General features: G+C 49.8%; 1 protein-coding gene and 1 non-coding gene across 3 annotated transcripts in view; both read left to right on the forward strand.

Moving 5' to 3' along the window:
• Positions 1-25,585, forward strand: part of USP49 (ubiquitin specific peptidase 49) — a 211,536-nt gene that overhangs the window by 44,817 nt on the left and 141,134 nt on the right. The window contains exon 2 of one of the 2 annotated variants that reach the window (XM_086923525.1): positions 24,239-24,383. The exons of the other annotated variant lie outside the window; for it this stretch is intronic. The gene's annotated coding sequence lies outside the window, so the exon portion shown is untranslated. The remainder of the gene's footprint in view (positions 1-24,238; positions 24,384-25,585) is intronic. 2 annotated transcript variants of the gene reach the window in all.
• On the forward strand, positions 22,960-23,066 carry LOC147712864 (U6 spliceosomal RNA). The gene has a single exon (XR_015296235.1). It is a non-coding gene; the product is annotated as a U6 spliceosomal RNA (small nuclear RNA).

The raw sequence follows: 25,585 nt of genomic DNA on the forward strand, positions 1-25,585 counted from the left end.
AGAAGACTCGTCTATCGTTTCGCTCTACCAAGGATCACTGGGTCCAAAACAGGGCGATAGTCAGGGCAGCAGTCCTTTGTAGCCGTCGGGACGCGGGGAACCTCGCAGCAAAGACCTTCGGAACCACGTCGACATGCAGGGGTCGCTGAAGTGGCTGGCCGTCCTCCGGAATTTTCACACAAAGCTCCTCACGAACATCTGGCTTGGACCGTCACCGCTTGATATCGCCCCACGTTGGGCGCCAACTGAGGTGCCGGGTTTTTAGAGACCCGGTGGTGCCAGGGGACCACACCCGAAGACCTCTAGGTTCTCCCTGTTCTGGACTTACAGAAACACGTAGTCTTCTAGGTGAAGTCAAAGATCGAGTTTATTGGCTGCAACCAAGTAACATGCGTCCTAGAAGTACGACAACACGGGCCGTAAGTTCTCAGGAGACTGTTTGTTTTTACAGAACCAGACTTCTCCTTATATACATAAATAACAGCTGCAGGCAAGAATTCTTAAGTTTACAATATGGCAATACAAATATTTCCACAATAATACAAAGAGCGAAGTCATGCTGGTCAACACATATTTTAGATGTCCAGTTTGTGATGGATTACCCCGCCAGATCCAGAACTCCCATCAGATATCGATGAAATGCCAATAAGGTCGAGCCCCCTCCCATCATAAAACGGGTCGTAAACAAGAATCATGGACAGGTGTGTGTGTGTGTATGGAAAACAGGGTTTGTATGCAGTGAAGGGTTTATGACATGTTGTGCTTTGATGATATCGGGCTCGGCCACTGGGCGAGGAGCTGCCCAAACAGGTTTGGCTGGAGGCAGTGGAGTCAGCTCGGCCAGGTCATGGGGGAGTCAGCTACAAAGGACGTGTCCTTTTAGATCAGGCTCGGCTTTAATCAATTGACTTGTATGAGGGCAAGCCATAAGATGGATGCCGTTTACAAAATGGAGTCTGCGGGTTCGAGACGCAAATCAAGATTTGAGGGTGTTAGCATCGCTTAATCATGACGCAAATGCATGGGTATGATGTCCTAATCATTACCGGTTCGTGGATACCAAATTCGTCATGATACGACGGTATTTTATAACACGAGTGTTGGACCCCGAGGCTGGTGAAAAGGAGTTTTATGTTAACCTATTCCACCATGTGATTTGGACAAATACCACCAGTTCCAGACTGGCATCTCTCAAAGCATTTTCTGATTTTTACAGGGTCCTGAAGACCACACTTTCCTCCACCTTTGCCTACCAAAAGAACTACATATGGCTGACCATGGCAACCCTACACTGGGTACATGTTGCCAAGGATAGTGAGTAAGTTCCATGGCATTACTCACCTGGCCTATTACCATTAAGTTAAATGTATTCTTACGCAAACAGGCTATGTGCTGCCCAAGCACTTGTTTTCATGCTAGTTAGGGGTTGTACTTTAACCATTCCGTCTTCTAAATCGATAACAAGCTTCCCTAAAACATCGGAGTAGCTGATGACAGCATCATCTGTAATGTATCTCTGCACATTTCTTACACTTCTTCCAAACCTTTAAATGTCCACAGTAGGAGAGTAATATGGTGATGACTGTTGCACTTAAAAATTCCTGTATTTAACGCTGCACAGTGTTTCTTTGCCAACAGTTAAATCTATCATCTATGTCATATTATCTTAACAAAAACCTCCAAACCACCATGCCAGACATCGGTCTCCAATACTTGTTCCTCAGAGCTCAATTCTAATTTTGTCTGTCTTGGGCCAATTTACACTGCTACTGGTAGTATCCCATCTCTGCAGACGCCCCAGTATCTGATTTATTCTCCATGACCATCTGTATTTGATCCTGAGATGTATAGACATGGACCATTTTGAGACCAGTCATGTGCTCCTTTGTTCATGCTAATTTACTCGGGATGTGTGCACATGTTGAGAAAAATCAGTGGTACTGGGACTACTATGGTGATGGTTTATTTTAACTCCATAGCTACCATATTTGTATATATCTTTAAAAGCTCTCTAGGATGTTAAGTTGCATATGTACATCATGGCAGCCAAGAGACCCCCGAACCCAATTTGTTTGTTTTTTGTCACTTTGGTGGACAAGTTCCTCTTTGTTATGTGTGAGGTGGGATAGAGTTTACTGGTACCTGACACTGTCTGAGCACCGGCAAACTCTCAAATGAGGCCGCTCGCTTCTGGACAGCCTCAATATGCTGTGATGCTATTAGGGACTCACACATGTCATGTTTATTTATTTATTTAATTTTTTGAGTTTTCTATGGTATGTTATGTTCTACATTTATACAGTGCACAAATACCAAACAGTGTCTTTGTGCTAGCAGAACAAGAAGAAGCGAGCAGGAGCACTATTCAACGAACAGCCAGGTCTTAATGACTTTCCTGAACAATGTCAAGAAGGGAAGATTTCTGATGGTAAGTGGAAAGGAGTTCCAGACCCTTGTAGCTCCCACCACAAAGCTACTACCACCCCAGTTTGATTCATAAAATCTCTGAGAGAGTATCACTTTTGCCCCTTGTGATCTAACACATCTGCTTGGAGAGTACCAGTAGAGTGACCGTTTCAAAAACTGAGGACTGGTCCCATGTAGTGCCTTGTATGTGATACACAAGGTTTTGAACTTGAAATGATTTTTGCAGCCAATGCAGACTCTGGAGGTGTTTTCTCACAGACTGAAATTTGGGAATCCCCAGGAGGAGTCCTGCAGCCGCATTTTGGATCATCTGGAGCCTACATAATTGCTTCATGGGTATACCAAGATAATAACCTGTTACAATAATCCAGTTTGGAAAGGAGTAAGGATGTAACTACAGTTTTCCTACTTTCTGTTGGAATCAGAGGTAGGATCTTCTTGATCGCTTTAAGAATGAAGAAACTTGATGATGAAACTGTCTTGACTCGGGCTTCAAAGTCTAGTACCTGATCTATCATCACACCCTGATTTTCTGCTTTGGGGACTGGGATTGATGATGTTGCCAGGTCATCTGGCCACCAAAGCTGAGACCAGCATGGGGAATAGAAATCGAACAGAATCATCTCGGTTGTCCCGAAATTTAGTTTAAGGCAGTGCAAACTCATCCATGAGCTGAATGCTCTCAAGCAGTCCCTAAATCTTTTTTCTGGTGGTTGGGTATTTTTACTGGATACCACAATTAGGGTGTCATCCGCGTAGGATGTTAGTGCCATCCCAAAAGATCTTATTACTAATGCCAGTTCGGAAACATATACATTGTAGAGCGTAGGACTCAAAGAGGAACCCTGTGGAACTCCACATGGAAGTGTGAAGGACGGGGAAGTGAAATTACCCAGGGCAACTGATTGTATCCTATCAGCTAGAAAGGATGAGACCAATGCCAATGCCTTTCCCGAAATGCCTTGAGCATTCAGATGGTTAAGCAGGGTTTTATGGTCAACCGTGCCGAAGGCCGCTCACAAGTCAAGCACAACAAGAGCCGCAGCGCCCCCTGCGACCTTAACTGCTCCTATTTCCTCAGTGGCCTCTATTAGCGCTGTTTCAGTACTACGTTCTGCCCCAAAACCAAATTGACTCATCCAGCAAGTTATGCTCATATAGGTATGATGTGAGCTGGTAGTTCAAAACTTTTTCTGCCAATTTAGCTGGAACTGAAAGGCTCGAGATTGGCCTATAGTTGGCTGGGTCAAGTGCATCCAGGTTGGATTTTTTCAGAAGGGGTGATACTTCGAAGACTCTTCCAGGACAACAATGTGCAATCATCCGGACCCAACACTAGGCGGCGATCTATGCACAGATATGAATGTCAGCATCCCTACATGCCAAGAACAGTTGCAAACTGGTAAGTAGCATATTCCTTCTGTAAACATTGAGGTAAAAATGGAGGTTAAACTTAGTCCAAGGATCTCCGGGGCTTGTTTAAATATCATAGGGGGGAGAGGATCATGGGGAGAGCCCGATTTTTATTTTGAAAATAGGAGTAATTATCTCATTAATTGTTACTGCTCTGAATTCTGCGAAGGTGGGGGCACTCGGGTGCTTTAACCTTATGGTGTTATGAGTATCCGAATTTGACCCATTGTCGAGGGTGGTGAAGATTTGCTCCACTTGATTTTGAAAGTGCTGTGCAAGTGCATTACAGAATTCCTGAGATTGATGATTCGTCTATCTTTCAAGGGGTGTAGACAATTTAGTTACCATCCGAAAGAGCTCTTTGGAGGAGTTTTCTGCCTCCTTAATTTGCTTAGAGAAATAGGAACCCTTTTTATAATCGTCTAGTAGGATTTTGTACTCAACAAAGTAGTACATACTAGCTTTGGATTGATGCGCAGCCTCAGGAAAATCTTTAAGTGGATCCCTCTATCATCCCGCATGCCTTTAATCCAGGGCTTAATCATTAGCCGCCTGGATTACGGTAACGCATTACTTGCCTCCACCAACGAAAGTCTTTTGACAAAACTTCAGATCCTGCAAAACACTGCTGCCAGGATGGTTCTCAATCTCCCTCCCCGCACATCATCGGCCCCCTGTCTCAGAACACTACACTGGCTTCCCATAAAAAAACGCAATAACTTCAAAGTATGTTGCCTAGTTCACAAAACCATCAATGGCCAAGGACCTAAATATCGGGGAAAAAACTCTCTGACTACTGCGCGACCAGAACCCTCCACTCTACGCACAAGCACCTCCTAACTGTCCCGAAAATCCATACGGTCGGAAACGGCGAAAGATTTTTTTCTAAAATAGCCCCAGAAACATGGAATACTCTGCCTCTGCAGATAAGAACAGAACCCAACCATTACACATTCCGAAGAAACTTAAAAACCTGGCTCTTTTAGGTCTTCCCTGCCCTCTGTTTCTCACTGAATTTCTGCAAGTGCTATGAGACCTTCAGGTGATTTTGTGCTATACGAACTCACACTCCATGTTCATCATAGTTAATCCTCCAACATCTCTCCTGTCTTCTGTACTCCTGTTTTTTTAAGTCTACGGGTGTCAGAGAACCGGGGGGCTGATGGAGTAGTCCTATTGCTCGAGGATCTTTTAAGGGAGGCTATCATATTGGCAGTTGCTGTAACCTATTGATTGAAGTGGTTAGAGGCATATTAAGCTTCTTGCTGTGATTTTGTTAGTAAACATGGGAGCTAGAGGTGTAGCTGGTTGTTATCTACCTGTTTCCAGTTACGGTATGATCCAACTGACTGCTTGGATTGGCTTGGTTGGCCCTTGACTGAGTTATCAAGCTCAAAGATAATGGCGCTGTGGTCGGTCCAGATCAGTGGTAGAATCTCCTTGATCTTGAGTGCATCATAGTTAGTAAATATACCATCCAAGATATGGCCGGCCTGATGTGTGGGGCCCTTAACCCTTTGGTTTAGCCCAGTAAATGTCATGGTATCAAGTAAGGAGATGGTGTTTGAGTCCATGACAGCGTCCAGATGAAAATTTTAATCGACCAGAATAGCAAAATTGTTCTCCAGAGCACACGTTTAAAGTAGTGTATTGAGGAAAACAAGGAACGTATTTTTTTCTTCCCCCGGGGGTGATATAATAACAGTCTCGTAAATGAAAGACGATTGGCTGTTTTAAAACTGAAAGATAAGGCCTTATAATCTGAGGAGGAAATGGTCTCAAAGGAGGCTAAATAAGTGTCTTAATAGATGATAGCAAGACCATCCCCTTTTTTGTCCTTCCTATCTTGTCTGAAAACTGTGTAGTCTGGAGGCACCGCAGTACAGAAGTCCGGACTTAATGCCTGGTCGGCCCAGGTTTCGGTAATGAAAGAGCAAATCTAGGCCCTGGGTATCGAGTAACTCAGCGATGTCTAATTTATGTTTGGGCAAAGATCATGCATTTATAAGTGCTCCTCGAGGTATTACCTTGGACTTGGATCAGCAGTTCCAGCGGGGCCAATTGTTAGAATATTTTTTACGTGGAGTTGGGCTAAACTTAAACAGAATACCGCAATTGATACACTTTAGCGGCATGTTTTGTGCAATTTGTCCAAGATAAAGCATGTACAATTTCCAGTATTTGAAGCTAAAGTGTGATTTAGAATCTGCAGATCACTGCGTGAATATGATAGATGGTCATTTTGGTGGCTAATGCGACGACCAGCATCTCTGGCGCTGGGCGCGGTCCATGCGCGGACGGGCTTGCCTTTGGCATTCCCGCTGCGCGCGTCCGCTTTGCTTCCGGTGTAGTATGCCGTTTATGTAGGGAGCTCGCAACCACTAGAGCGTCACCCTAGCTACCGGAAGTGGGTGCAGCCAGTGGGGAAGGAGTTGTGTCCCTCCGCTCAATGGACAGAGACTGCTGCGGCGGACCAAGGACGCAGCCCAGGAGAGAAAGGTGCAAAAATGCAGGTAAGTTTTAAAAGTCAAGCGGTAGCTAAAAGATCCCTCGGTCCTAGAGAAATAAGGCTATGCAGGCTATTTTAAAAATATAAATGCGGGCGAAGTAAAAGCTTAAATATCCCTCACATGGTCATCTGGTGTGCGAATCTATGGAAGTGAATGTATGACGGAATGCTGCATGCATTTTTCGCTCATTCCTTATGAACTCCATCATTTGAATGAATGCGTCTTTAGCACGCATTTGCTCTTCATGCAAGTAATTTAACAGCGTGCCTTAGGAGGGCGCTAGATATTTGAATGGGTAAATTTACTATTCCAACTCCTGTCTGCGCAACAGTAGGGAAGGTGGTGGAGTTTAATTCCAACCCCACTCCACTTTTGTGCCCACCTAAAGCAAGTTGTTGTAACGACTTGCGGGCTAAAGGCATTTGCATCCTGTTGCCAGTGCTGTGAAGTCAAAGCGTGATTCCGGCTTCGTCCTAACGGACATTTCCCAAGGAAGATGCTATGGACAGATATTACTGTCCATAGCATCTCTCTAGCTATACCCACCAGCTTCATCTACTCTTTTTGATAGTCGGAGATGGGGAGGTGGGAGACACCCAGCTCCTCTCATCACCTCTCCCAGCCCACAAAGCGAAGCAGTGAACCAGGAGAAGGGGAGTGCAAGTGGATAGACTAGAATTATCCCTAGTCCCTCACCTTCTAATCCCTACTTTCAGGTTCACTTTCACTCCCCTCTGTTTCACAATTCTTCTCTGACCAAGATAAGCATTGTATAACAAAGGGGCTATGTCTGTACCCTAGCAAACAGCCAGGCACTCTTTTACAAAAACAAATAGTCAAGGACAATATTCATACGGTGGCTACCTCTGTCTCGGGTACAGGTACAAACTTCTGTGGTGCTGCGAGGAGTCAGATGATGTTTGGGTTTTTTCTTAGCTTAAGTAGAACTGCAGATAGGGTATGACTCGTTGCTAGGGCATAGAAGTGCTTCAGCGAGGAGCAAGATGCTGTTTGTATTTTTTTCTCAACATGAGAAAAAAATGCGACAGCGTCTGGCTCCTTTCTGGCATACAGACCCTCCACGTCTTTGCCCCTCCTAGTAGCTGGAGGTTGTTTGGATTACTTTTTTCAGGCTTACAAAATATCCAAACATCCGCTTTTTTTCATCCACAGGTTGAACATTGGTTAAAATAGTAATTTCCTCACATTTCTGTGACAGAAAGTTGTGCAATTTTTGGGGAATAGCAAAACTGGCCACCCAGTGTTCCCCTTTTCCTGCCAATAAAAACAGTATCTCACATTGTGCTGGCCTATCATATCTGACAAGAATAGACCAAATCAGTGACAGTAATTTTAGTGTAAATATGGACTTCACTTTTTCGGCTCATCTTCGTGAACCATCCTTGGAGTCGTGCTGGCGCTGCCGCGGCTCATCTTCGTGAACCATCCTTGGAGTCCTGCTGGTGCTGCCGCGGCTCATCTTCGTGAACCATCCTAGGGTCCTGCTGGCGCTGCCGCGACCCATCCTCTTGAACCATCTTTGGAGTCCTGCTGGCGCTGCCGCGGCTCATCTTCGTGAACCATCCTTGGAGGCCTGCTGGCGCTGCCGCGGCTCATCTTCGTGAACCATCCTTGGAGTCCTGCTGGCGCTGCCGCGGCCCATCCTCTTGAACCATCTTGGGAGTCCTGCTGGCGCTGCCGCGGCCCCTACCGAAGACCCCTCCAGCTCGAGGATTGAGAGCTGTCCGCAAGATATCCCTGTACCAGACCGGTACCAAGACTATCCTGCTACCCCCTTTCCACAGAGACTAAGTTCAAGGGGATCCTAGAATCCCGTTTCTACTGTATCGTTACGATAACCTGCCAAAGAGTACTGATAAAAGAGTTGAGAACCTATCTTTGTGTGGTGTCCATCTGTGGGGGGGTGGTTGCTCGTCCGTACGAACTAAGGAGAGGACCCTTGCCAGGAGGCCTCTCCCCCTTGCTCGGCCGACCCTCAGGATTCCCGTCTAACATTGGTGGCCAGCGGCGCGATTCGAGTCGACGCAAATCGTACGGAGAGTAACTCGCCCCACTACAAACGAAAAACACACAGCGACCATGACGACGAAAGAAACCGGAACAACCGCGAAATTCCAGATGGAACGGCTGGAAGATTACAGTCACAAGGAATCGAAGCAATTCTGCATAGACTTGGGTATCGCTACCACGGGACTAAGCACCAAAGACGATCTCAAGCATGCCCTGCAGACTTGGGTGGAGACGGGAGCGTCGCCACCCCAAAACGAAAACAGCGCAACCACGGAAACCATTGCAACCCTCGAGGAGGAGAGAAGCACGGGCCTCTCTCACGAGGAGGCCCGAGAACGAGAGAGGAGCCGGCTCCACGAGTTGGAACTGGCTAGACTCCGCTTAGATGGGGAACTGAAACTAGCGGAAAAGAAGATAGCCCTTGAACACCTACGATTACAGGGAGAACGGGAAGAGAAAAAAAGCCAGAGGGAGCTGGAGGAGAAGAAGCTCGCGTACGAACACGAGCGCGGTTTGAAGGAACTAGAAATTAGGAAACAAAACAGGGACATCGGCGTCTCCGAGAACCAGAGCTCCACTCCCCCTGCGGACACCAAGGTCCACATCCCCAAAGATGTCGTCCGAGAGTACTACAAGAACGACGACATCCAGCAATGGTTTAAGGCCTACGAGGTAGCCATGACCTCCCACCGGGTTCCGCGAAAAGACTGGGGGGCCGGGTTGTGGGGGAGATTCGTCAACGAAGGGAGAGATGCCCTGCTACAGCTCCCCGACGCTGAGATGACCTCCTACGAGCATATGAAAGCCGCCCTCCTCACTCACTATGGGCTCACCCCCGAGATGTACCGGAAGCGATTCCGAGACTGTAAAAGGATCCCCGGTACCACCTGGGTAGAATATGTGAATTTTTTTAGCCGAGCCCTAGAAGGATGGATCAAGGGCAGCCAGGTCACCACCTACGAGCAATTGTTCGATCTCATCGTATGGGAACACCTCTCCAATAACTGTTTCGTCGAACTAAGGCAGCATCTCCTTGACAGTAAACTGACCGAGCCCCGGAAACTCGCCATTGAAGCAGATCGATGGGAGAGCACCCGGGTCCCCCGTAACTGGGCGGGAGACCAAGGCCGAGCCTCCCAGGGGTCCCACCGTCCGCGAGGAGGAGGAGGAGGAGGCCAGGGCCGGGGCCGGGACACCGCCACGGTGCCTCTCACCAGCACTCCCCCGTCCCTGGCCGGGAGAGGAAGCCCTCCAGTACGGCCGGGATCCCGCCCCAACGATATCTGCCACGAATGCCAGCAACCCGGTCATTACGCCAACGACCCCAACTGCCCGAGAAAACAACCATCCAACCCCACAGGACCGCTAAACCGCCAGATCACCGCCGTCTCCCTAGGGGAGGAACAAGGCGAAGAAGAAGTCGAAGACAGTGAACAGTACCAGCCCGAGTGGGAACCCGCAGCCATGGCCCTGGTATGTCTGGGCGAAAGAGACATGGTCCCATGGGCCCCCATCCCGGCCAATACGCAGAAGTACAGCCAGTGGGTCACCATTAATGGACACCGGGCCGAAGCCCTCCGCGACACGGAAGCCAGCGTAACGGCCGTCCGTTGCCATCTGGTGACCCCGGATCAAATCCTGCCCAATGTGCTATGCCCAGTACGGTCGCAAAAACAACAAGTGATGGACTGAATGTGGATCATTGTCACACACTCCCCCAGTCAAAAGATCTGGGCCCAAATCCATCGTTTTTTTGCACTCCACACCACCCTGGGTTAGACAATGGCGATATGCAAATCAGCTCTGACCCTGTTGCCCCATGGGAACAGTCCAGTCCGAACTACAAAAGCCATGTCCTTCCCAGAACGGAATCAAGCATCCGAGGCCCGGACCGCTTTCGAGGTAACACCTCTCATCAGCCCGGCTAGCTTGACTCCAAGTGGTGTGGAGTGCCTGGGACCCACGTCTGGGCATCCCCAGCGCACTTAGGGCGGCAATTGCAAAAACAACAAGTGATGGACTGAATGTGGATCATTGTCACACACTCCCCCAGTCAAAAGATCTGGGCCCAAATCCATCGTTTTTTTGCACTCCACACCACCCTGGGTTAGACAATGGCGATATGCAAATCAGCTCTGACCCTGTTGCCCCATGGGAACAGTCCAGTCCGAACTACAAAAGCCATGTCCTTCCCAGAACGGAATCAAGCATCCGAGGACCGGACCGGTTTCGAGGTAACACCTCTCATCAGCCCGGCTAGCTTGACTCCAAGTGGTGTGGAGTGCCTGGGACCCACGTCTGGGCATCCCCAGCGCACTTAGGGCGGCAATTGCAAAAACAACAAGTGATGGACTGAATGTGGATCATTGTCACACACTCCCCCAGTCAAAAGATCTGGGCCCAAATCCATCGTTTTTTTGCACTCCACACCACCCTGGGTTAGACAATGGCGATATGCAAATCAGCTCTGACCCTGTTGCCCCATGGGAACAGTCCAGTCCGAACTACAAAAGCCATGTCCTTCCCAGAACGGAATCAAGCATCCGAGGACCGGACCGGTTTCGAGGTAACACCTCTCATCAGCCAGGCTAGCTTGACTCCAAGTGGTGTGGAGTGCCTGGGACCCACGTCTGGGCATCCCCAGCGCACTTAGGGCGGCAATTGCAAAAACAACAAGTGATGGACTGAATGTGGATCATTGTCACACACTCCCCCAGTCAAAAGATCTGGGCCCAAATCCATCGTTTTTTTGCACTCCACACCACCCTGGGTTAGACAATGGCGATATGCAAATCAGCTCTGACCCTGTTGCCCCATGGGAACAGTCCAGTCCGAACTACAAAAGCCATGTCCTTCCCAGAACGGAATCAAGCATCCGAGGACCGGACCGGTTTCGAGGTAACACCTCTCATCAGCCCGGCTAGCTTGACTCCAAGTGGTGTGGAGTGCCTGGGACCCACGTCTGGGCATCCCCAGCGCACTTAGGGCGGCAATTGCAAAAACAACAAGTGATGGACTGAATGTGGATCATTGTCACACACTCCCCCAGTCAAAAGATCTGGGCCCAAATCCATCGTTTTTTTGCACTCCACACCACCCTGTTGTGTTTGCATATTATGCCCAGTACGGTCAGCGGATAACTCCGAAAGCCTGTACCAGATGGCCCGCGTACCCTTTGAATGGGGGGGGAGTGTCGGGCATGCTGAAAGTGACCGTCCGAGACGATGCCCCCGTAGACTGCCTCCTGGGGAACGACCTCGAGAGCTCCCCCTGGACTGCCGTTGAGCGGAGGGAGCACCTGGGGATGCTTGGCCTCCCTGAATGGGTCTGTGCAACGACCCGATCCATGGCCGCCCGCACCATCCCCTCCACTGAAGAACCCGAATGGCCCGAACCTCCACCGCCCGTAGTCACTGAAGACACCGACCCTGAACCCGGTCCACCGGGGCCCAGCGATGAAGAACCTGACCCCCTCCGCGACCTCCCGGAGCTGGCCCAGTGGCGCCAAGAATGTGGCCCCACTCAAGAACAGTTCCGCCAAGAACAAAAAACGTGTCCCTCCCTCGAGGGGATCCGTCAGCAAGCCGCAGCCCAGAGCGCAGGGGGTGCCTCGGGGGCTCACTGGGTCTATTGGGACAATGAGCTCCTCTACAGTGAGCAGAAGATTGCCGAGCTCGGGGCAAGCCGGGTGCTGGTAGTCCCCCTCCGATTCAGAGACTTCCTCCTGAACCTGGCTCATGATGTACCTCTCGCAGGGCACCTGGGGCAGGACAAAACTTATAGCCGCCTGGTGACCCACTTCTACTGGCCCAAGATGAGGAACGATGTGATCAACCACTGCCGAGCCTGCCCCACCTGCCAGGCCAGCGGGAAGAGCGGCCGGAAACTAAAAGTCCCCCTGCAACCCTTCCCGGTCGTCAACACTCCCTTTGAGCGGGTAGGGATTGACATTGTGGGGCCCCTGGAGCCCCGGACATCACAAGGTCACAGGTTCATACTCGTCCTGGTGGACCATGCCACCCGCTATTCCAAGGCCATACCTCTCAGGACCGTGACAGCGCCCGTGGTGGGCCGAGCCCTGATGGGGATCTTCTCACGGGTGGGCTTCCCCCGAGAAGTCGTCAGTGATCGGGGCACGAACTTCATCTCCCGATACATGAAGTCCCTCTGGCAACAGTGCGGGGTCACCTACAAATTCACGACCCCCTACCACCCGCAAGGGAACGGACTGGTAGAACGTTTCAATCGCACCCTCAAGGGTATGATCATGGGCTTGGCGGAGCCCTTACGACGCCAATGGGACGTGTTGCTGCCCTGCCTCCTATTTGCCTACCGGGAGGTCCCACAGAAGTCCCTGGGATTCAGCCCCTTCGAACTATTGTATGGGCACCCCGTCCGGGGTCCCCCGAGTCTGGTCAAAGAAGGATGGGAGGTGACCACCCAGAATGCTCCTCCTGATGTGTACCGGTACCTCCTGACCCTCCGGAACCAGACTCGGCGGTTCAGGGAACTTGCCAAGGCCAACCTCGAAGCCAGCCAAGAAGACATGAAGAGGTGGTATGATCAAAACGCCTCGTCTATCGAGTTCGAGCCGGGACAACAGGTCTGGGTCATGTCCCCGGTCGAACCATGCACCCTCCAGGACAAATGGACGGGGCCCTTCAAAGTGGTGGAGCGCAAGGGGCCTGTCACCTACCTGGTGGACATGGAGTCCCCCAGGAACCCCCTCCGGGTCCTCCATGCCAACCGACTTAAGCCTCACTTTGTTCGCTCAGAACTTAGCCTCCTGATGGCTACCGACAGCGGGGCTGAAGAGGACTCCGAGCCACTGCCCGACCTCCTGAAGACCCTCGAAAAAGACGGCTCTGTGGAAGGCGTCAACCTCTCTTCCACCCTGACCCCAGCACAACGCCAAAGCTGCCACGACCTATTACAACAATTTGCCGATCTATTCTCTCTCACCCCCGGGGTCACCCCATGGTGCCTCCACGATGTCGACGCCGGGGATAGCCCACCTATACGGCACCGGGCCTACTGCGTTCCCGATCGGGTACGCGCCTGTATCCAGTCGGAAGTATCCAAGATGCTGGCTCTCGGAGTGATCGAGCCCTCCCACAGCCCATGGGCCAGCCCGGTCGTGCTGGTCCCCAAGGCCGGCGCCCCTGGCGTCGCCCCCGAACTCAGATTTTGTGTGGACTACCGGGGCTTGAACGCCGTCACCCGAACCGACGCTCACCCCATCCCTCGGGCTGATGAACTGATCGACCGCCTGGGGGCCGCCCACTACCTGAGCACCTTCGACCTAACGGCGGGCTACTGGCAGATCCGCCTCACCCCGGGCGCCCAGGAGCGATCCGCCTTCTCCACCCCGGATGGCCACTACCACTTCAAGGTGATGCCCTTCGGGATGAAAAACGCCCCCGCCACGTTCCAGAGACTAGTGAATAAGGTGCTGGCGGGGCTCGAGGAGTTCAGCGCTGCCTACCTAGACGATATTGCGGGGTACAGTCTCCACTGGGCCGAACACCTCCAACACCTCCATGAGGTCTTGGCCGCCCTCCGACGGGCAGGACTAACAATAAAAGCCAGCAAGTGCCAAATCGGCCAAGGGTCCGTGACCTACCTGGGGCCCCAGGTGGGAAGTGGCCAGGTGGCCCCCCTCCAACCCAAGATCACCGCCATCCGGGCCTGGGAACCCCCAGTCACCCAAACAGAGGTCCGAGCCTTCCTGGGGCTCACAGGATATTACAGGCGCTTTGTGAATGATTACAGAACTCACATCCAAAAAGCACCCACCGAAGGTACACTGGACACCGGAGTGTCAGGCCCCCTTTGAGACTCTCAAGACAGCAATGTGCACCGCCCCGTGCTCCAAGCCCCCGACTACAGCCGTGAATTCATAGTACAGACCGATGCTCCGATCACGGCGTCGGAGTAGTCCTCTCCCAAATCAACGCAGAGGGAATTGACCAGCCAGTAGCCTTCATTAGCCGACATCTGCTGGCCCGAGAACAGCGCTGGAGCACCATTGAGCGGGAGGCCTTCGCCGTGGTGTGGGCCCTCAAGAAGCTTCGACCCTATCTCTTCGGCACCCACTTCCGGGTCCAAACCGACCACCGACCTCTGCAATGGCTGATGCAGATGCGAGGGGAGAATCCGAAACTGTTGCGTTGGTCCATCTCCCTGCAAGGGATGCACTTCACCGTGGAGCATCGCCCAGGCAACGACCACGCCAACGCAGACGGCCTGTCCCGCTTCTTCCGCCTCGGCGAGGAGAATACCCAAGAAGATGGGTGACTCTCCCTGCCTTCAGCTGGGGGGGACGCGTGTTGGACAGGGCCTCGTGGCGTGGCCCCACTCCTCCCGCATGGCCTGTCCCGGACTACCTCGACCCCTGTTCTACGTCCAAGAGCGGCACCTTCCACCTTCCACGAGTGCCGCCCTTCCGGGCCTCCCCCAGCTCTCCCCCGACGGAACTCGACCTCATCTCCTCAACTCTCCCGGCTGGCCCGGACCATTTCCTGGACCATCGTCTCCGGCCCAGCCGCCATCTTGGACCCTCCACGACCAGGCCTCGTGGCCTCGGCCCGACCCCAGCCGCAGGCCCAGCAAAGCCCCGACATCGAGGCACCACGATCCGACCAGGGGGTAAAGAGACCACTTGGCGAGTCAATGGGGGAAGGAGTTTCGATGGTCCCCCATCCGCCTAGTTTCGATCGCCCACAGCCTCCCTGGGCGCTGGCTCCACCCCCCTGCTGGGTGTCTGGACTCACACATCCCGGATCCCCCGACCTCCAAGTGCGAGGGTCCGGACATCAAAGGGCACCAGCCCTATAACTGGGGCAGCTCCGGAGCAGGAAGGCAGTTGTATCCTGGAGTCGAGAGACACCGAGACAAACTCATCTTTGGAGTCCTGCTGGCGCTGCTGCGGCTCATCTTCGTGAACCATCCTTGGAGTCCTGCTGGCGCTGCCACGGCTCATCTTCGTGAACCATCCTTGGAGTCCTGCTGGCGCTGCCGCGGCTCATCTTCGTGAACCATCCTAGGGTCCTGCTGGCGCTGCTGCGGCCCATCCTCTTGAACCATCTTTGGAGTCCTGCTGGCGCTGCCGCGGCTCATCTTCGTGAACCATCCTTGGAGGCCTGCTGGCGCTGCCGCGGCTCATCTTCATGAACCATCCTTGGAGTCCTGCTGGCGCTGCCGCGGCTCATCTTCGTGAACCATCTTATGGTCCTGCTGGCGCTGCCGCGGCCCATCCTCTTGAGCCATCTTGGGAGTCCTGCTGGCGCTGCCGCGGCCCCTACCGAAGACCCCTCCAGCTCGAGGATTGAGAGCTGTCCGCAAGATACCCCTCAGACCGGTACCAAGACTGTCCCGCTACCCCCTTTCCACAGAGACTAAGTTCAAGGGGATCCTAGAATCCCGTTTCTACTGTATCGTTACGATAACCTGCCAAAGAGTACTGATAAAAGAGTTAAGAACCTATCTTTGTGTGGTGTCCATCTGTGGGGGGGTGGTTGCTCGTCCGTACGAACTAAGGAGAGGACCCTCGCCAGGAGGCCTCTCCCCCGTGCTCGGCCGACCCTCAGGTTTCCCGTCTAACATTGATCTATTCCAGCGACGAGATCTTGATGTAGATCTGAGTGTCATCTGCGTACATGTGATAGGATATGCTTGCGTGTCGGAGAATTTCTGTAAGGGGTTCAACATATAGGTTGAATAGCGATGGAGATAATGTTGATCCAATCGAATTAGGGCATGATGGGGATAGCGTCTGGTTGACCAGGAATCTTTGTGTTCTGTGCTTTAGGAAGGATTCAAACCATTTCAGAACATTTCCAGATAATCCCATCCTGTCTTCGAGACGGGCAAGTAATTTTTCATGATTTACTGTGTCAAATGCAGAAGATAGGTCAAGAAGAACTAGTAGACATGTTTGATTGTGATCCAGGCCCTGTAGCGCATCATCCACTATATGTAGGATTGCTGTTTCCGTACTGTGGCCTGGCCTGAATCCAGATTGGCAGTCGTCCAGCAGATTGAGATTAGTGATGTAGTTGCTCAGTTGATTTTGTACACATTTTTTAATTAGTTTGGCAAGTAATGGAATATTGGTCACTGAACGAAAGTTATTTGGGTCTGCCGGGTCCGCTGTAGGTTTTTTGATGATGGGGAGTACTTGCCCTGTTTTTAGGCACTCTGGCAATACTCCTTGAGATACTGAGGCATTGATTATTTTTGTCCATATTGGGACGACGATTTAAGGCATTTAGAGAGGAGGGGATCATTGTAGTGACTTTTTGGTTTGATATCCGAGAGTTTTGGCGATGGTATTTTGGTCATATAACTTAAGGTCGACCATTGTGCTTTTTTTTTCGTTCTATCTTGAGCGTTTCTCATGGTAGCATTGTTCTGTGATGATGATTGGCTAGAGAGGTTGTTTGCTGCCATCCTAACTTCTCTTGCTAAGGTGTGTTGGCTTTATCTGTGAAGAATGTTGAGAATTCCTCGCAGCTCAGTTGAGTTTTTGTTTCTTCTTGAGCAGATTTGGCCAGTTTATTGGATTGTTGTTTTAACCCCTTCGCAGCGAGGGTAATTCCCCCGCTGTGCTGGGGGACGAGGGGGGCGCGCACCGCACCGCGGTGCTGATGATGAGCTCAGCTCGTCATCCGCATGGGAGAGGTTAACATCTGGAAATGTTCTGTTTTTGGCATTATCCAATTCTGCTCTAAAGAATTCCTTTTTGGATTTTAGAACACTTTTGTTGTATTCGTTTCTAATTTTCCTGAGTGTTATTAGCTGGGGGGCTGCTGGGTGCTATCTCCACTTTCTTTCTGCTAGTCTTAGCCCCCACCTGTCTTCATTCAGAGCCCCATTGAACCATGGATTTTTATCTTTATCTGAGATTCTTTTCAGTTTTAGCGGCATGGTGGAGTTGACTATATTCGTCATTGATGTGGTGTAGTGATCAGTGAGTTCGCAAACGTTCGGCAAGTTGTTAAGCAAATTTAGAACCTTCTCACATCATGCTACTAATTGCTCAATATTAGGGTCTTTGGTGTCCCATGTCCACTTTTTGAGTTTGACAGGTTGCGTGGTCTTTTCTTACGGTGGATATATGGAAGGTTATGGCATGATGATCCAACCAATCTCAAGGTACAATTGAGTGAATTGTAATATCCTTGACTCTAGAGATTACATAGTCTAAGTCCAAGACCAGTGATACTGCAGCCTTTCAACACCATTCCAGTGTCATGAAGGAACGTCAGAGAATGAATATATGTTACTCGATGTCCTCTATGGTCATGTGTAAGGTTATGAATAATGGATTGAGTAATGCGCACCTAACAATAACGAAGGAATTTCCCATTTTTTGAATTATAACAATAACAGCCCATCAACAGATGTATAAGGGATTTTTTCCGTTTGTATTTCTTAGTTGGTGATCTTGATAGTCACCATAACTTCACTTGATTAAAGATCAGCAATAGCAGTGCATGAAGGGGAGTTGTAGTCGCCCACAAACCGCGGAGGACTGCTTTTGGTTATCAGAAACCTTTTTTGATTTTTTTTTATGAATGATAATTTTTGACAAATCTGCACAAGTCCCCCAAAAATGTGTACATGAAAGTGTAGTTGATCCTTGCAATGTCTGCTTTGCATAGATTGGTAAATGGGAGGGGCAGTTATTAGAGTGAATTTCCAAAAATTCATTTACATTCATATAGCAAATTTTTAGATTGAAGTCTACACTGTCTGGTTGCGAAAATACTTTTTTGTTTAAGCATTCCTGAAAGCTTCCCTAGGAATGCATTGCCTCCCTTTGTTTACCATGGGCTTTGTGTTTTGTAACTCAAATGTTCTGGCTGTCTGTTTGCTGACTTTGTTTTAGGTTGTCCAGCATGTCTTTGCCCCTCTGGAGGCACAAATCTTGTTTACCATTGTAGGAAGGTAGATACCTGACTATGGTTACCCCCAACTTTTTCCCTGGTGTTTTGCTGGTTTTCCGACTTAGTTGACCTGGGGCCCTGCCAATCAGGACCCCAGGCCTACTGCTCTCTCTCTAAAATGGATTCCATGTACCTTAGGTACATTTCCAATTGGTACTGGGCCACCTTATCAGACCCTGTAACTCAGGGCATAGGTGTACCCAGGGCCTACCTGGGGCTGAAGCATGTATTGTGCCACCCCTGGATGGCCATCTAAATCTGACACAACTGGCTGCACGACAGCTGGGGCAAGGTGGTGTAATCACCCTTTGCTTTAGATATAGTATACCTATATCTAACCCTAAAAATGGACACACAGATTCCTATCAGTCACTCCTATGGCAGGCCTTGACAATCCTGAAGGCAGAGTGCTTGGAATCGTGTGAAATGGTGCTCTGGCATGAGCTGAGCCCGTTTGCAGCTTGCGGAACCAAGTCCTAATAGCTGTTCCATGATAACGCATACCATATACTCTTAAGTGCATTATAATCCTCGCGGTTAAATGCTATCTTTGGTATTGCTTTATTAAAACATGTCGAGTAAGGTGTCATACGAATTGGAATCCTAACCCCTCGCCAATTCTGGCGACGGGGTTAGCATTCCACCCTTCTAGAGGGACACGACATGTATGTAACTGTGAACCCGGTTAAAGTTAAACGAAGCCTCAGCTCCACAAAATGGATGCTGCCACCACAGAAACGAGTCTGACCTCCTGCTGCTGGGAGTCCTTCCAGCGAGGAGAGCTTGGACAAAGGGTTTCCTGTCAGGGGCGGTGCTAGCACCATCCCAGACAGGGTTTTGTGTATCCTGGGTAGGCAGGGCTTTACAGGAAGGTGACTGCTGAGTGGCACCCCGGTGCTCACTACGCATCTGCCGGCTAGAACCAGTTCCAGGGGCACACCAGCCCCTGGCCTGGGGAAAGCCCGGCATGGGAGAGGGGTGTAACCACCCCCCTTCCTGGTCCCACCCCTAGGGCAGGACCTAGTCGCGTACCCACCCCTTTCTTTAGGATAAAGGCAGGAGCGGGACCCTTCCAAATTAGATCATCTTTGAATCAAGAAACGACTTTCTACGAAAGGACTTCAAGACTCTTCTCAAGATTCTCCCTTGTGACTAAGGAGTAGTCACCCTGCATCCGCAGGCACCATCTTAAGAACACTGCGGTCTGCTACAAGTCCTTCCTCAGGAATCCGACCGACCAGCACGACGAGACCCGGCTTCCCTGGCACCTCTGACCTCTACCTACCTCTACAGCTAAGCTGAGAACCGTAGGTGCGACAAGACCTCGAGGGACCGGCCATCTTCAAGACTGCACGACTTCTTTCCAGCACGACCGCCGAGGGATCCTCTGGTGAGTGCTTTGGGGTCCGAGAAGCCCCGACCCTGAGCAGCTCCAGCACCGAAGTCCAGCCTCCCAGCATCTCCACGATCTGCGTGGGGCCCTTCTGCTTTTTGCTGCTCACCGCGTTGTTTGGCTACTAGCCCGCTGGCTTGTGGCCTTCTTAACGACGCCCGGCGAAATCACTGCGGCTGGTCTGGTTGCTCCAGACTGGCCCTTGCTCCCTTCCAAAAGAGGAGCACCCCGGACCCTCCTGGTCCACTCCAGACGCCATTTTGAGTCCACCGCGTGGGCTTGAATTTGCCAAGACTTGTTGCCCCAATCCTGGGTCCAGCGACGTCGACAGCTTCATCCATCGTGGGACAGCTCGCACCTCCATCCTGGTCGCCGACAACGCCTCCTGGTCCGTGAGATCTGCAGAGCACAGTGTCGCCCACTCACCTAGTCGAGGTGACTACCATCCGGTGCCCTCCTGGTGCCACCTGACTACTGGCTAGTAGTCACGAACTTGGTCCCCTCTGCTTTCAGGTGTCATCCATCTTCGATCCAGGCTTGGATCACTTCGAACTATCTTCACTGGTCGCCTGCCAGCAACTTCTTTCTTCAGGCTCCTGGTTCGTCTACGAGGATTCCCGACGTCTTTTGAGACCTATGCAGCTGCAGCCCCTGGGCTAGGTAACTTCGGTATTTCGGTGCCCCAGCATAGCCTCACTATCCAAGGGTCAGGATCCACTTTCGTTTTTCTCCTACCAGGTCGGGTTCGCCCGAGAACACTAACTTTGCTTTTACTAGCTCCCATAGACTTTGTCCCGCATCACGCGTGAGAGTGCACACTCTGCACCCGAGTCCCCTAGGCCTCCTATTAGTAATCTGAAGGTTCAGTAGTCAAGTCATAGCGATTCCAAAGCCTATTAGTACAGTACTTACCTGCTAGTAATTTCGCATTCCACTGTTGTAGTATATGGTTTTCCGTGCCCCTCGGGCATTTGTGTAAATTGTGCGAACTCAAGTATTTTCGTAAGAGTTTTGTTGTGTGCTTAGTACCCTGTCCTCATAAAGAGTACAGGGCTGTTGTGATTCTAATAAATACACTGTTTATTTTCATAACACTTGTGTGGTGTCCTTTCACTTGGTGTTCAAGGGGTATATGTGATGGTATAACAGCTGGCTTAACACGCCCTCTAGAGTTTAGCCCGAAGACTGCTCGTATCCATGCTACTAGGATAGCTGGTCTATAAGGTTGACTTACAACCAATCACCATAAGGGTTGTTTGGACTGATACAAAGTGCTCACTAGAATAGTGAACACTATATATCAGGCCAACTTCTCACAACCATCGCTCCTTGTATTTTTCCACGAGTCCTCACTTTCTGTGTACAGGCCTTCAAATATTGGGAAATTTTCAGGGAAAGAAACGTTTTTTTTTCTAGCACACAACAAAATTGAAATATCTATACATGAACTGCAAATTATTCAAAATATATCGGGATTAGGAAAGCACAAATGAACACATTTTTTTTTTGCAATTTGCATGTGTGGTAGAAACCAGTACTTTAATACGACCAAACAAATCGGTGCACTTGGTGATGCGATTGCCACACATTATCGTTTCTGCACTGTAAGTTTTATCAGTAAAACGGTATGTGCAAATGTAATGGTCATTTCAATTGGAAATGTGTTGTCTGTAAAGGCAGTGTGCTACCACACCATGAGTACTCCACTTTATGCCTCTCCTTTCTACTCTACACCACCCACACTACTCCACTGCACTCTACGCCGCTCTACTTTGCATCTCTCTACTCATTGCCAATGCCCCTTATGGCACTCTACTCTGCACCACCGCACTCTACACCACTCCTCTCACCTCTGCACCACTCCACCACTCCACGGTCCCCCACTTTAATACACTGAACTCTACTCTGTGCCGCTCAATGCCAATCTTCTTCAAACCACTGCATTACATGATACTGCATACTACACCACTCTATGCAACTTTACCCTGCAACACTCCACTCTACGCCTCTTCTCTATACGCTGAAACAATCTACTCAATGCCACTGTACTCTACACCACTGCACTGTTTGCCACTCTACTACACTCTGTGCCACTGCACTCTCCTGCACGCCACTGCACTCTTTAGCAACGCAATCTGCACCACTCTACTATGCAGTACTCCACACCACTCCAGTCCCCTCCCCTCCACTAACACTCTACTCCTCTCTGCCATTCTACAAAACTCTACTCTACTCTATGCCATTCTACCACACTCTATGCATTTTGACAACTCTACTCCACTCAATACAATTGCTTCTATGCTAACCTGTGCCCCTTCATTCTATTCTATGACACTCTATGCCACTCTACCCACCAACACTGTCTGACACTCCACTACGCTCTGCACCACGCCATGACACTATAAAACAATGTACTTCACTCTGTTCCACTGCACTCTATTATACTACTCCTCTCTACAACACCAAACTCTTACACTCGACTCCACTCTACTCCACTTTGCTCTGCGCATCTCCTTTTTGTTCTGCCCAACTCCTTTTTGCTCTGCTTGGCTCCACTTTGCTCTGCTCGGCTCCACTTTGATCAGTGCCGGTAACGACTTGATGTAGATGTTGAAAAGCATGGATGAGATGATAGAGCCTTGTGGGACCCCTGCTTTTGTGAAGTATGGTTTGGACGAGAAAGGGGGTTATGGATGACATTAGTTCTGTTGTGAAGGTAGGATGTAATCCAGTCTAGAGCAGTCTCCTCTATGCCGGCATTGTAGAGTCTTTGTATCAAAATGTCATGGTCTTCTGTGTCAAAGACAGCTGAGATGTTCAGGAGAAGTAGTGCAGCAACCCTGTTGCGGTCAACTGTGTTCTAAAGGTCATCCCAGATGGGCCTATGTATGACTTTTTCTGCAAATAGGAATTGATGAATCTTCCTACAGGTGTGACAGCAGATGTTGTTAGAAGAATTGTCTGAAGGTGTGTTTGTGCGCACTTATTTTGTGTGTGTTTCTGTCTGTATTTGCGGTAGGAATTATCTTCTTTTGTTGGCGAATCTTTCATTCGTGCGATTGTGTATATTTTCTGCCATATACAAACTCTTGCTGTATGTTTAGTTTTGTATCAGCAAACTTTTCTTTGTTCGGTCCTTCTGTTTTCCGAGTTTGCATGTAAAGTTAATGAAAACCTTTGTTTTTGTGGAACCTTTGTTTATGGAGACAGAGTGTAAAGCTCTTTTTTTTTTTTCGTGCTCGCTTTGGCAGCACATATACTAAAATTGGAACGATACAGAGAAGATTAGCATGGCCCCTGCTCAAGGATGAGTGTCAAGCTTTTGAAATTTGTTTAGTTTTGTATCTCAAACCTTTGTTCATTCTGTACCTTTTTTTCTTGCACTCTCCCTGCCCTACTCTGTGCCTGTGTGAGCAGCTCCCCTGCATTCTGGTACTTGTGATACCCCTCCCCTGCTTGACCGGTCTAGATCTAAAGTACTCTGACATGGTGGAGTCACATAAATTTCTGCTTTCTGCCAAACCTCCCCTGGAGATTCAAATTCAACTAAAGCAAGATAGTAGCTGAATAGGTTTTTACAGATTATTTCCCCACTTTTAATAACACAGACACTACCTGATGAATTTATACACATTTTCAGCTTGATCTGTGCAGGTAAGGCAGATGGCACACAAGTGGAAATGTATTTTCTGCTTGTTCATAAAGGAGGCTTTATCCTATTAGATGTGGCAATTTCTTCCATTCTGGTGTCTTCATTCACTTTCTAAAGTGTTGTCTTGGAATCCTTGATTAGTTTTAATAATTTTTTCTCCACTGTACAGCCTGTTCTTTTCTGTCTCTCTACTCAGAAGAAATTATTTTCTTTCTTTCTCAGACTTTCAGACAGCCGTTTAGACATGTGCTGTTTACAAACTAGTCCATGGTAATGTCATTGTGTCTGCTTTACCTGCTTCATCGATGCCTTCCTTGCCCTTATACAAAAGTGTTTGGCATTCAGGCCCAAAGCTAGCTGTTTTTAGTTGCATATCACTTCTGTTCGAGTTTATCTTTATTTTCTACCATTTTCCTGCATAATTCTGATTGAGTTTATGTGAGCATTTTGGCTGAGTAATAGAATGTATGATGCCAGTGTGTTCTGGATGAGTGAGAGTATCTCCTGGTTTTAGTTGTAGGGCTTAGATAGACTGAGTAAAGTTGAACATCATAGCCTCGAGTAGGTGTGTATAAAAAAGACAACTGTAAATGTAGCTAGCAGGATAGCTCCGTTAGTGGAAAACTTATTGCTGACATAAACCTTGATCTTTAAGTCCCAAGTTTAGCCTTAAATCCTTATGTCTTTAGTAGCATAAATTAGGTGACCGTACCATCTTTATTTACGTCACTTAGAAATGGTATCATTTGTGGTATGAAGTGCAATTTATGAAAAAGTTGACAAGATATTACTTACATATAACTAATAAACGTGTTGAAATGTACTTACCTGCTGCGACAGTGAACTTTACAATAACCTTTAGGGTGCTCATCCTGAGGCAGGCCCACAACTTGGCAGAGTAGCAGCAGCAGTTGGATTGTCGGGGTTGACGGTGTACTGGGATAGAATGATGCATAGTTTGGACATTGGATACTTGACTACTCCTTTCAGCACATCGGGCTCTCCTGGTAAGATTTTCTGGTAAGATTTTCTGTCACTGCTCATCAAGACTGGAATGCTCTTTTGATTAATGTGTGGCCTTCCCATTCCTTACATTTTATAAGACATTGATAATCTTGGATTCTGGCTACATTTTACATACTGTTATTATTTCTGGTGTTCTCATAGTGTGTATTTTAGTGAATTGTATTTTCTTATTTATTCTATCTTTTTGTATGTTACTTCATTGCTTTTTGAGGTTTAGGAGCTATATATTAAATGTTTTCATTAAAAAGTAAATGCTTTTGTGTTGGACAGGCCTCGTGGCATGCCCGACTCCTCTCCGCATGGCGGGTCCCGGACTACTGCTACCCCTGTTCCCCGGACAAGAACCACACCTGCAGCCCTCCGGGTCAACCCCCAGCTCGTACCCGACGGAACCCAGACTCGTAACCACAACCTTCTCGGCTGGCCCGGGCCCTGTGCCGAACCACCGTTCCCAGCCCAGCCGCCATTTTGGACCCTCCACGGCCAAGCCTCGTGGCCTCGGGCCGACCTCCGCCTCAGGCCCAGCCTGGCCCCGACATCGAGGCACCACCATCCACCAAGGGGGTAAAGAGACCACTTGGCGAGTCAATGGAAGAAGGAGTGTCGATGGCTCCCCTCCGCCTGGTTTCGATCGCCCCCAGCCTCCCTGGGCGCTGGCTCCACCCCCCTGCTGGGTGTCTGGACTCCCTCATCCCGGACCCTCCGACCTCCAAGTGCGAGGGTCCGGACATCAAAGGGCGCCAGACCTATAACTGGGGTAGCTCCAGAGCAGGAAGGCAGTTGTATCCTGGAGTCGAGAGACACCTAGACGAACTCATCCTTGGAGGCCTGCTGGCGCTGCCGCGGCTCCTCTTCGTGAACTATCCTTGAAGGCCTGCTGGTGCTGCCGCGGCTCATCCTCGTGAACCATCTTTGAAGGCCTGCTGGCGCTGCCGGGGCTCATCCTCGTGAACCATCTTTGAAGGCCTGCTGGCGCTGCCGCGGCTCATCCTCGTGAACCATCTTTGAAGGCCTGCTGGCGCTGCCGCGGCTCATCCTCGTGAACCATCTTTGAAGGCCTGCTGGCGCTGCCGCGGCCCCTACTTGCGAACCCTCCAGCTCGAGGATTGAGAGCTATACACCAGCTACCCCTGTACCGGACCGGTACCGAGACTGTCCCGCTACCCCCTTTCCCTCAGAGACT

The sequence above is a fragment of the Lissotriton vulgaris genome, chromosome 5 (assembly GCF_964263255.1).
Source record: "Lissotriton vulgaris chromosome 5, aLisVul1.2, whole genome shotgun sequence".
NCBI lineage: Eukaryota > Metazoa > Chordata > Amphibia > Caudata > Salamandridae > Lissotriton > Lissotriton vulgaris.